A 12810-nucleotide genomic window follows, 5' to 3' on the forward strand; every position below is an offset into this window, starting at 1 on the left:
CTCATCGCTATCTTCACTTGGTGTCTTCAAAAGATGGTGGAATGCAATCTCAAAATTCAAGAAAAAATATAGATTTTATAGCAAGTCAAAGTCGAGATAAGAGCACGGAATGAAGATCTGGGCCTAGAAATCTACCATTACTAAGAGTTTTTTTTTCTTATCAGGGCTAGATGTTACTATAACAACATTATAACAATGATCCCTCGCACCAAGGTTTCATATTGGTTTAAAACAAAAGTAAAAAATCAGACGTTATTAGTATGCTACAACTCGAAACAATGCACTAAATGCTGGCAGCAATATAATGAACTTGGTGAGAAGGCAATATTACCGTCTTTACATAAACCCACATATCAGTGTCACAAATATCACAATACCCAAATATGTAGAACTCAAAGTGTGAAACACCAACCATAGTACATGTCTAAACACTATAAATACAAAGAACAATATGAAGGTAGTAACAAGAGGGCTTTTGTTCTAGTGGTATGATTCTTGCTTTGGGTTCGAGAGGTCCCGCATTTGATTCTCGGAATGCCCCAATCTTGTCTTATTGAGTTTTCCTTCCCAACACATTTATATAACTCTGTTAGGGAGACAAAAAAATAAAATAAAGTATTTACTTTTTTTAACAAGTTGCTTATATTTCACGGTCATTGCTAGGATTCTCATTGTTTCTATAGGCTACAAAGCCAAAACTCTTTCAGACCCAGCTCCATATCTTAAACTCTAGCAGACGCAGCTATAATGCATGAAATGTTAGCACTACCAAGGGTAGTGGTTGAACAGACCAGCAACTTCCCCTTGYTAGGGAGACCTAARGTGATTTACTTCCAAGGATCATAGATCTCAATCAAAACATTTTTGCTGTTTTGTGTTCTAGGCTATGCATATCCTAAGTTCCAAGGCTGTTCACATTAGCTTTTAAAGATTCTGGATTATGGGAGAGGACATAAGCTGATATTAGCCAGGATCACGTTTGCACAGCCGAAGCGTTGGGTCTTGAAAATGACTCGAGTGGTTTGTTCTTTTCAAGCTAAATCAAAATACTGGGAACTTGTGTCATGTGAGTAGGAAATAATATCAGTTTCTGCATATTTTAGTTCAGAGGCTAATACAAAAGCAGAGGCAAAAACATAGTTGCAGGCCTCCAGTTGGCCAGCAATCATGGCTTACTAGTTCTCACATTGCAAGTGATTCTGAATTGGTTATATAAGATATTAAAGGTAGTTTTGGTGTCCACACTCACACAGGGGTTGATCAAGAAACCTATTCATAATGGGTGTCTCCTTAATCAATGCGTACAGCTTGAGCACAATCACACAAACTTCATAAGAAAATTTGGCATAATGGTGATCTTTCCATTTGTTGTACCTCTTAGCCAATATCGTACCTGCTTTACTTTGATGTGATTCTGATATGTTTCCTTTGTATGTGTATCCTTTCTTAAATTAGCTCATGTATATCTGTAACTCCCTATATATTGAAATGGAATACAAGGAAATTCTGAAGGGGATTATTCCAGAAATGCAAACTCTATTAGTACTAGCCTGTTAGTGTTCATGGCCTTCCTGTTCTTCAGGTTATTTAATTATGCTTCCAGAAGGAGTCTATAGCTTGCTCATCCCACTTGTTTATTAGTTTTTGTCTCTCATGAAGTGCTAATCGTGTACAGGATAGTTTAGGGGGAGCTGATTGGATGAACCTACTTGGACTTTTGTGTAGGATATGGCTTCTGTGAACACTGAGCAGGATTCCACAAACTAATATGTACGAGTATCATGTGCACAAATAGGTCACATATATCAACCAAAAAACCATGGTGATCTAAGCAACTAGTATGGTGGAATATTTGACTATTGGAAATGGATATGCTTGCATTGATCATTGCTAAGGTTGCATAAGCAAACTTAGGACAGAAGGCGCCAGGCACTGCTTGTTTCACACATTTACTCAAAATACTCATCAGTTAAATGCAGTGTTTCTACACCAGAGTATAAAAAATATAAATCTAAAATAATAGGTAGAAGCACCTCAAATCACTGGTCTCGCATACTTAATGTAATGTCAGTAAACTTGTGTTYCAACCATGGTGATATCAAATAAAGCAAACACATGAAGCAAGTGGGCATTTGGTCTAGTGGTATGATTCTCGCTTTGGGTGCGAGAGGTCCCGAGTTCGATTCTCGGAATGCCCCATTTCAACATAATCAATTCATTTTTGTATAAATAATTTAAGTGGCACTATTTTGTTTAATTTGAGATTCTACAACTGATATGAACTAAAGTCAACACAAGACTTTTGGAAACAAATCTACCAACCAAAGTGAGATTATATGCCACCAACATATGCTCATAGATCTAAAAAGAACCAGTGGCAATAAATTCAACACATGGGGATATACTGCCACAAATATGCAGAAATCATGAAAATTTGCAACTTCATTACCAGAACAAGCATAGGTAATTTCACTATTCTTTGTCAAGATTGTTAGCCACCAAATTGGTGAAAAGATGCATCTGCATTACCAGTATAAGCAATCGTCAACCAAGACGTCAAGCTAATTCTATTACCAAGCCTGCAGAACAGATCAAAAGCAAAAGACACTACAATTCTTGTTGAAAATGCACAATTTCTGAATTATGGTTACAGTTGAAACTACTATACATGTTATTACATATGCATTCATATATAAACTGTGTTCAATATATTCAAGCCTCTACTGGAGTGTTGCCTCTTCGCCATCTTCTCTTTAGATTTTCCAGAAGTTGGTCAAATGCAATCTCAAAAATCAAGAGAAAATACTATATATATATAATATATATATATATATATATATATATATATATATATATATACTCCCTACGGAGGCTAAAACAAGTATCCACAATAGAATGGACACATAGTTTTAGGCATGCATAATTATTACATTTTTTTAGTTAATCAAATGACAACTTTACCCTTAATTAATTTTTCTCTCTTCACAACCCTTAAGTTTTGTGCATTAATTAGGGGTAGATTTGAAATTTTAGTTATCTATTTTTTAAACCGGACACTTATTTTGGGACAAACATAAGTAGAAAAGTGGACACTTATTTTAGGACGGAGGGAGTAGTATATTAAATATATGTTTTTTATTAATAACAAGTTAAAGTTAAGATGAAGGCATGGAATGCAGGTCTTCGCCTATAAATCTACCATCACAAATTTACGAGTTCCAACCAGGGCTAGATGTTATTATAACAGCAGTATAAGAGTGATCCCTTTGTACCAAAGCTCCAGCTTACTTGGTACGAAAGCCAAACATTTTAGCATATGTTTGTTCAAAGCAACTAAAACAGTGCACTTACTATTGGTAGCAATGCAATGAACCTAGAAAGAAAGCAAAATTTTCCGAGTCCTTCAGTAAACGGACATATAAGTATCACAACTGTCACAGTACCAAAATATGTAAAAAGTGTCAAACACCAGCAATAGTTCATGTCTAAACAGCATAAAAATAAAATAAAAATATAAAGGAGGGAACAACAGGGCATTTGGTCTAGTGGTATGATTCTCGCTTCGGGTGCGAGAGGTCCCGAGTTCGATTCTCGGAATGCCCCAATCTTTTGTCTTTCATTTTTTTCCAATTTTTAGTACTTGTTAGATTTCCATCCCAACACATTGCAACTCTGTGAGGGGAACAAAAAATCAAATAAAGTATTTACTTGTTTTAACAACTTGCCTACATCCAATTCATACTAGGATTCTAATTGTTTCTTTAGGCTCCATATCCGACACTGTATCAGATACAGTTCCATATATTACACTCTAACAGATGCAGCTATGACACGTGAAATATAAGCACTATCCAGGGTGATTTGAGTGGTTAACACACCATCAACTTCCCCTTCTTAGGAGACCTAAGGTAATTTACTTCCAAGGATCTTAGATCTCAGTCAAAAATATTTGACTATTTTTATTTCAGGCTAGGCATGTTCTAAGGGTCCCAAGGCTGTTCACATTAGCATTCAAAGAGTTCTGAATTATGGGAGAGGACATAAGCTGATATTAGTTGGGATCACATTTGCACACCCGAAAAAAGGTGATAATAACATTTTCTGCTTATTAAGAGTGATGATGGGTAGGTGATAATAACATTTTCTTCTTATTTTAGTTCAGGTGCCAATACTCAAGCAGAGCCAAAAACATCACTTACATGTCTCCAGTTAGCCAGAAATCATGGTTTACTAGTCTCTCACATCATAAGTGATTCTGACTTGGTTATATAAGGCATTAAAGATTTAAAGGTAGTTCTGATGCCCCTCGTGAAATAAAGTCCACACAGAGGTTAATTAAGAAGCCTATTCATTAAGGGTGTCACCTTAACAATGTCTACAGCTTGAGCACAATCACACAAATCTTATACATAGAATTTGGCATATTGAGGATCTTTCATTTGGTTGTATCAACGTGTGTTATTGTTCATGGTCTTCCTGTTCTTCTAGTTATTTAATTATGCTGCCAGAAAGAGTCTATAGCTTGCTCCTCCCAGTTGTTTATAACTTTTTGTCTCCAAGTGAAGTGCTGCTAATGGACAAGATGGTCTGGAGGAAGCTATTGAATGCACCTACTTGGCAAAAATCTAAATTTATAGGTAAAGCACCTCAAATTCACTGGTGTCACATACTTTTGACCTGTAATGCTAGGTAACTCATATTTCAAGCATGGTAATTGGAAATAAACACAGGCACATGAAGCAAGTGGGCATTTGGTCTAGTGGTATGATTCTCGCTTTGGGTGCGAGAGGTCCCGAGTTCGATTCTCGGAATGCCCCATTTCAACAAAATCAACTCATTTTATATAACTTCTCTAAGTGCCACTATTTTATTTTATTTGATGTGATATTCTATTACTAACATAAATCAAAGTCAACTCTCAAGACTTCTTAAATGAATCTACCTACTAAGGTGAGACTATATGCCAAAAACATTTGCTGGCAGATCTGACAGGATTATAAATTCAACACATGGGTGTGTCAGTTTATATTTAGATACCAAGTTGGTATGCAACTTTATTACCAGAATAAGCAATCATAAACCAATACATCAAGGTAATTCAATTATCAAGCCTGCAGAACTGATCAAAAGCTGAAGACAGTATGATTCTCATTGAAAATGTACAAAATATGAGTTACACAATATCATTTAAACTACTATACATGTATTACATGTACATTTACAAATAAACTTGTGTGTTAATAAATTTAATCCTCTGTAGCGTGTTGCCTCTTCATTATCTTCTCTTTAATATTTTTATAAGTTGGTCAAATGCAATCTAAAAGTTCAGAAAAAATCTTATTTAACATACATATCATTTTTAATTGCATATCAAAGTTAAAGTAAAAAACATGGAATGCAGATCTGAATCTAATAAATATACCATCACCAAGCTATGACTTTTTTGCCAGAGCTAGATGTAACAGCAGCACAAGACTGAATTCTGTGAAAGCCAGACATCTGACTATAAGTTAGTCTGCAACAATTAGAACAATGCACTCAATGTGGTAGCAGTAAAGTGAATTCAGTGACAAGGCAAAAAAAATCCAAGTCCTTGTATAGACTAAAAATATCACCACAACGATCAAATACCCATAATTTTATAGCATACGTCCAAAGCACCAGTAATTCTTCATCGATATACAACACAGATATAAAAAAAAAACCTCTAAAGATAATAAGGGCAGGGCATTAGGCCTAGTGGTAAGGGTCACGTGTTCGATTTGCCAGAATGCCCCGTCAAGTATTTTCTCTTCCAGTTTCTAGTCTTCTTCCCCAACACATTATAACTATGTTAAGGAAATGAAAATTGATACAAAGTATTTATAGGTTTCAACAAGTTGGCTACATCGATCATGGTTGCTATTATGTGTGTATATATAAGAGACTCAAAAGATTCTATATTAGTGAGACAAAATATTCCTTGTCATTCAAAATAATATGACAGCACTCGTATTTTAAAGTACACAAGCAAAGTAAAACTGTCACCTACAATTAGTGGCTAATTCCATCAAGCAGATGATATGCAGTAGATACCAATAAAATCAACAGGGCTTTGATCTAGTGGTATGATTCTCACCTAGGGTGCAAGCCTGCAAGGTCCCAAACTCAATTCTAGGAATGCCTCACCTTGAGCTACTTGACTCAAAATACCTAAAATTGGAGTTACATATTTTTATATTGTTTCCTAGAACAAGCAAAAGCAATGGGCGACCTTAACTACAACTGCATAGCTTTACAACTTGGCCAACATAACCTATCACTTCTACCAAAGGGCCTTTGCCTAGCGGTATGTGAGTCTTTGGCCTCCTAGGAGGTCAGGGGTTCAAACCTTACCAAAGGTGAGGAGGGTGTGTGAATTTATTTGTTCTATTTGCCGTAGATAAATATTATATACTTCATAAAAAAAACCTATCACTTCTTACAACGTATACAGTATGCCAAACAAAAAAACTAAAAGGAGCAATGGCTTTCATGGTTGCATAAATTACTATCCATGTTCAAAAGCATGTAATGATAATAATATTTGTTCTAAACTCGTAATGCTACAGATTTCATTAACGTTGGTGTATATATTTTTATTTAAGGTAACAGACTACTTTCACAAACCACAAACTGTAAAAACTATTTACCTCGATCATATCAGTCACTCCAAAGGTATGATTCTTACTTGGAGACAAGAGGCCCAGTTCTCAATCCTCGGAATGCCTAACCTCAAGCCACTGCACTTAAACATCATGAAGCCCGTAATATTTTTTATTATTTCCATAGTTAGATCTTTGGGCTTTGTAAATCTTACAAAAGTCTTGTCATGTAATCCTACATCAATGCTGCATTGTCTTATTAAAGTATGAAAGTGAGGCCAACGAACTCTAGAAATTCTCTATAATACAACAAAACTGAAATATTTGATCGCTTACATAGAATAAGTGGTCTGAATAAGGAAATGATAAAGTCATAGAGCTTTGGTCCAATAGTATGATTGTATCACTCACTAGGGCAAGGCCAGTTCAAAACTAGAAAGTGTCAACTACTTCTGTTATGCACTCTAAGGCCAGGCTGTGAGGCAAATGAATTCACAAGTCAATTGTAGCACTTAATGTGTTTAGATAATGACGTAAACCAAAGTCTACTAAAATTTTCTGATAGTGGTTATATTCAAGACATTTCGCAAGGCTTTTATTAGATTCCTTGTCATCTGAATTTAACATCTTTGTGGTAGCAGTTATTTTTTATTGTGTACAGCAAAGCTTTAAGTATTTAAGTAATTGCACATGGTAAATGATTACAAAGACAATAGAGAATGAAAATGTCAACAACTGGGCATTTGGTCTAGTGGTATGATTCTCGCTTAGGGTGCGAGAGGTCCCGAGTTCAATTCTCGGAATGCCCCAAAGTTAATTTTTTTATTTTTTATTACAGGTTGTGAGATGACCCCTCTACCCTTCCCACCACCACTACCATCCCAGACTTTTTATTTTCTCTTTGTGAGATCCTGGCCTGAAATTTTAAAAATTATTGGTTGATCACTGATGTATGGTGCTTCACTACCAGATATGAAGGAAATGTGTGCTGGCATGCTAGAATGCTATATCCTTCTGGAGCACAAGTGAACTTTTTAAATCCTTTGCCTAAGAAAAGAAAGAATGTTGTTTAGTAGAAATTCTCAGGAGAAAACTTCCAAGATATCCATCAATGAAGCTTACAATCTTCCTTTATAGAAAGTCATAACACATGAAAGTGATTCTTTATCTGCTTTAAATTGAGGCTACTCATTGACAGTCATCTTACACAGTTAAAGTTCTGAATGTGTTGCTAGCAATATAAGAGTCATCTCTTTGCATCAAAGCTTCAGATTACTTGGAATGAAAGCCAAACATCTTAGCATATGTTAGTTTGAGGAACTAAAACAATGCACTAAATATTGACAGTGCAAGAACCTAGAAAGAAGGCAAGTTTTTTCCAAGTCCTTTAGTAAACAGACATATCAGTAACACACAACTATCACGGTACCTAAATATGTAAAACATGTAACACCAGCAATAGTTCATGTCCAAACAACAGAATATAAAATAAAAATTATTAAGGAACAACAGGGCATTTGGTCTAGTGGTATGATTCTCGCTTTGGGTGCGAGAGGTCCCGAGTTCGATTCTCGGAATGCCCCAATCTTTTCTCTTTCATTTTTCCATTTTTTAATGCTAGTTAGTTTTCCTTCCCAACACATTGTAACTCTGGTAGGGAAACAAAAAATCAAATAAAGTATTGGTGTGTTTTACCAATTTGACAACATCCATGTCGTTGTTACGATTCTTATTGTTTATTTAAGCTCCACATCCAACACTGTATCAGACACAATTCCTTATATTACACTCTAAGGCACACAGCTATAACCCAGAAAATATAAGCACAGTCCAGGGTCTGGAGTGGTTAAACACACAAGAAACTTCCCTTGTTAGGGAGACCTAAGGTGATTTACTTCGAAGGATCTCGGATATCAATCAAAATATTTGACTGTTTTGTGTTCTAGGCTATGCATGTCCTAAGCCAAGGCTGTTCACAGTAGCATTCAAAGAGTTTTGGATTATGAAAGAGGACATAAGCTAATATTAGTCGGGATAACACTTGCACACTCGAAAAAGGTGTTCGAGTCTTGTAAATGACTGAAGTGGTCTGTTATTTTTCAGGCTAAATCAAAAATTCAAAATTAATAAGAGTGATGTGGGCACTTGTGCCTGGCAGTTCATGGCTAGGTGATAATAGCATTTTCTGCTTATTTTTTAGTTCAGGAGCCGATACTCAAGCAGAGACAAGCACATTACTTCCAGCCCTCTAGTTAGCCAGCAATCATGGTTTAAATAGTATCTCATATTGTATGATTCTGACTTGGTTATATAAGGTATTAAAGGGGTGTCCCTCAAGAAATGACGTCCACACAGAGGTTGATCAAGAACCCTATTCATAAAGAGTGTCACCTTAATAAATGTGTATTGGTTGAGCACAATCACATAACAAAATTCGGCATATTGAGGATCTTCCCATTACCAACGCTTTCTATGGTTCATGGTCTTCCTGTTTTTCAAGTTATTTAATTATGCTGCCAGGAGTCTACACTTTATTCCTCCCAGTTGTTATAACTTTTTGTCTCTAAATGAAGATGCTGCTCATGGACAAGATGGTCTGGAGGGAGCCTAATGGATGAACCTACTTGGTAAAAATCTAAAATTATATGTAGAAGCACCTATATTGACTGGTGTCGCATATTCGACATGTAATGCTAGTTAACTCATATTTCAAGCACGGTAATTGGAAATAAAAACAGTCACATGAAGCAAGTGGGCATTTGGTCTAGTGGTATGATTCTCGCTTTGGGTGCGAGAGGTCCCGAGTTCGATTCTCGGAATGCCCCTTTTCATATAATTTTTAAAGTGCCACTATTTTTTATTTGATATTCTACAACTAACATAAACCAGAGCAAACTCAAAACTTCTGAAATGAATCCACCTACTAAAGAGATGTATGCCAAAAACATATGCTTGCAGATCTGACAAGATTCTTAGTTAATAAATTCAACACATGGGTGTGTCAGTTTATATTTAGGCACCAAGTTGGTGAATGCAACTTTATTACCAGAATAAGCGATCATATCCCAATACATCAAGGTGATTCAATTATCAAGCCTGCAGAACTGACCAAAAGCAGAAGACAGTACGATTCTCGTTGAGAATGTACAAACTTATGAGTTACACACTATCATTAAACTACTATACATGTATTTACATGTACATTCATAAATAAACTTGTGTGTTCAATCCATCGGAGTGTCTTCACTATCTTCTCAACAGTATTTTCCAAAGTTGGTCAAATGCAATCTCAAAGTTCAGAAAATATAATATTTAATCAATGTTTAACATAAGTGTCATTTTTAATAGCAAATCAAAGCTGACATAAAAGCATGGAATGCAGGTCTGAGTCTTATAAATCTACCATCACGAAGCTATTAGTTTTTGGCCAGAGCTAGATGCTGGTATAACAACAGCACAAGACCAATACCTGTGCATCAAGGCTCCAGATGTCTATGTAATGCAAAGCCAGACATCTTGCTATAAGTTAGTCTACAAGAACTAGAACAATTATTCTATAACAAATGTTTAACGCACCAGCAATACTTTTAAACAACACAGATATAAATAAAACTAGAGGTCCCATGTTCGATTCTCCAGAGTGCCCCAATCAATTATTTTATTTTCCAGTTTTTCAGTCTTCTTCCCCAACACAAGGTAACCATGTTACGGAAATGGAAAATCATACCAAGTATTAATGGGTTTCAACAAGTTGCCTACATCATCAATGATGATTGCTATGATTCTTGTTATTTTTTCAGGTTCCATATCTACATTCTATCAGATACAGCTCCATATCCAACACTCATAACACACCAAAATATGACACATGAAATATAATTATATAAATACTAGCCAGAATCATTTATTGGCAACACATACAAGCAATTTCCCCTTGTTAGAGAGCTTTAACGTGATTTACTTCCAAGAAGCTTAGATCTCAATCAAAGAGTTTTGGCATATGGAAGAGCAGCTAAGCTGAAACTAGTTGGGATCACATTTTCACACCTGACAAGAAGGTTTGGGTCTTAAAAATGTCTCAAATCATCCATTCAGTTCAAGCTAAATTGACATTGATAGGGGTGATGTTCACCACTTGTGTCTTTGCAGTTCGTGGGTAGCTGGTAATACTATTCTGCTTATTTTCATTCAGGCGCCAATACTCAAACCTAGATTTAAGTCATTTAAACCTCCAGTTAGCCAGCAATCATGGCATACTAGTTTCTGCGTGATTCTGAAGTGGTTATAGAAGGCATCAAGGTAGTTTTGCTTTCCTCCAGTAACTGAAATCCATACTAAGGTTGACCATGAAACTCATTCGTATAGGGTGTCACCTCTCATGCATGCTGCTTGGGAATGTTTGCACAAATCCGATAAGGAAATTTGGCATGTCGGGGATCCTCCGTCAATGGTACTAAGGCTTGTTATGAGGTCGTCATGGTCTTCTTATTCTTCGAGTTATTTAGTTACGAGTCTAAAGGGTGTTTGTCCCACTTGTGATATGATTAGCATATGATAACCAAATACCCATAGTGATATAAGCAAACTAGCCCTGATCTGGGTATTAGTAAATGTATCCGCCCAGAATTCAATTGTTCACGATATGGCACCTTGCAGAGAACAAGAAGGGAGAACATAGGATAACAAGCACCAAGCCCTTCTTGCTTCACACATTGTAGTGTAGCCTCAAGCTACTGACAGTTAACTGAAGTGGTTTTGTACCAGAATAGAAAACATATTAGTGGAAAATTATTGGTAGAAGAACATAAAAATTCACTGGTGTCTCATACTTCATGAAAGATAATGGACTCTTTTCCCAACCATGCTGACAAGGAATAAAACCAGACACATGAAGCAAATGGGCATTTGGTCTAGTGGTATGATTCTCGCTTTGGGTGCGAGAGGTCCCGAGTTCGATTCTCGGAATGCCCCATTACAAAAAAAAAAAATCAACCCATTTTGTATAAACGTTTTGGTGACATTATTTTATTTAATTTCATATTCTGCTAAGGATGTAGAACAAAGTCAACTCTAAGACTTTTGGAAACAAACTACCTACTAAAATGATATTATATGACACAAACACATGTTTGTAGATCTGACAAGATTCTTTGTCAATAAATTCAACTCATAGTTATGGAAGCTTTTATTGAGGCACCACATCCAAGTTGGGGAAAAACCATTTCTGTTACCAAAAATAAGCAATCATAAACCAGTAAGTCATGGTAAGCCTGTTATCAAGCCTGCGGAACTGATCAAAAGTGCAAGATGGTATGCTTTTCATTGAGGATGCATGATTTTTTAATTACAAGTGACACACAATCATCTTTTTTATTGTTTCCGTAGCTAGATGAATAAATCCTTGGGCCTTGTAAATCAGACAAAGATTTTGTCACTTAATACTACATCATTGCAGCAATTTCTTATTAAAGTATGAAAGGGAAGGCCAACAAACTCTAGAAATTCTTTATAATACAGCAAAATTGAAATATTTGATCGGCTACATAGAATAAGTGGTCTGAATAAGGAAATGATAGTCATCAATTTAGCTTTGGTCCATCAGTATGATTGCATCACTCACGAGGACAATGCCAGTTAAAAACTAGAAACTGTCAACAACTTCTGTTATGCACTCTAAGGCCAGGATGTGAAGCAAATGAATTCACAAGTCAATTGTAGTTCTTAATTTCTTTAGATAATGAAGTGAACCAAAGTCAACTATATTTTTTCTGACACTGGTTATACTCGAGACATTATGTAAGGCTCTTATTAGATTCCTTGTCATCTGATTTAACATCTTTGTGGTAGCAGTATTTTTTACAATGTACAGCAAAGCTTTGAGTAATTAACTAATTGCACATGGTAAATGATTACAAATTACAATAGAAGATGAAAATGTCAACAACTGGGCATTTGGTCTAGTGGTATGATTCTCGCTTAGGGTGCGAGAGGTCCCGAGTTCAATTCTCGGAAAGCCCCCCAAGTTAATTTTTTTATTTTATATGACAGGTTACGTGATGGCCCCTCTTTCCCACCACCACCATCATCCCAGACTTTTTATTTTCTCATTGTGAGATCCTGGCCTCAAATTCTAAAAATGATGGTCGGTCACTGATGTATGGTGTTTCACTACCAGATATGAAGAGAA

General features: G+C 35.9%; 8 non-coding genes across 8 annotated transcripts; all 8 read left to right on the top strand.

Annotated features, from left to right (window-relative positions):
* Positions 1 to 2126: 2126 nt before the first annotated feature.
* Positions 2127 to 2198, top strand: TRNAP-UGG. The gene has a single exon. It is a non-coding gene; the product is annotated as a tRNA-Pro (tRNA).
* A 1333-nt stretch (positions 2199 to 3531) lies between these two features.
* Positions 3532 to 3603, top strand: TRNAP-CGG. Its single transcript has one exon. It is a non-coding gene; the product is annotated as a tRNA-Pro (tRNA).
* A 1142-nt stretch (positions 3604 to 4745) lies between these two features.
* TRNAP-UGG lies at positions 4746 to 4817 on the top strand. Its single transcript has one exon. It is a non-coding gene; the product is annotated as a tRNA-Pro (tRNA).
* Positions 4818 to 7360: 2543 nt separating this feature from the next.
* On the top strand, positions 7361 to 7432 carry TRNAP-AGG. Its single transcript has one exon. It is a non-coding gene; the product is annotated as a tRNA-Pro (tRNA).
* Positions 7433 to 8134: 702 nt separating this feature from the next.
* TRNAP-UGG lies at positions 8135 to 8206 on the top strand. The gene has a single exon. It is a non-coding gene; the product is annotated as a tRNA-Pro (tRNA).
* Positions 8207 to 9376: 1170 nt separating this feature from the next.
* On the top strand, positions 9377 to 9448 carry TRNAP-UGG. The gene has a single exon. It is a non-coding gene; the product is annotated as a tRNA-Pro (tRNA).
* Positions 9449 to 11522: 2074 nt separating this feature from the next.
* On the top strand, positions 11523 to 11594 carry TRNAP-UGG. Its single transcript has one exon. It is a non-coding gene; the product is annotated as a tRNA-Pro (tRNA).
* A 975-nt stretch (positions 11595 to 12569) lies between these two features.
* Positions 12570 to 12641, top strand: TRNAP-AGG. The gene has a single exon. It is a non-coding gene; the product is annotated as a tRNA-Pro (tRNA).
* Positions 12642 to 12810: the final 169 nt, after the last annotated feature.

Source organism: Cynara cardunculus (assembly GCF_001531365.2).
Source record: "Cynara cardunculus var. scolymus isolate 2C chromosome LG 8, CcrdV1, whole genome shotgun sequence".
In the NCBI taxonomy this organism is placed as follows: domain Eukaryota; kingdom Viridiplantae; phylum Streptophyta; class Magnoliopsida; order Asterales; family Asteraceae; genus Cynara; species Cynara cardunculus.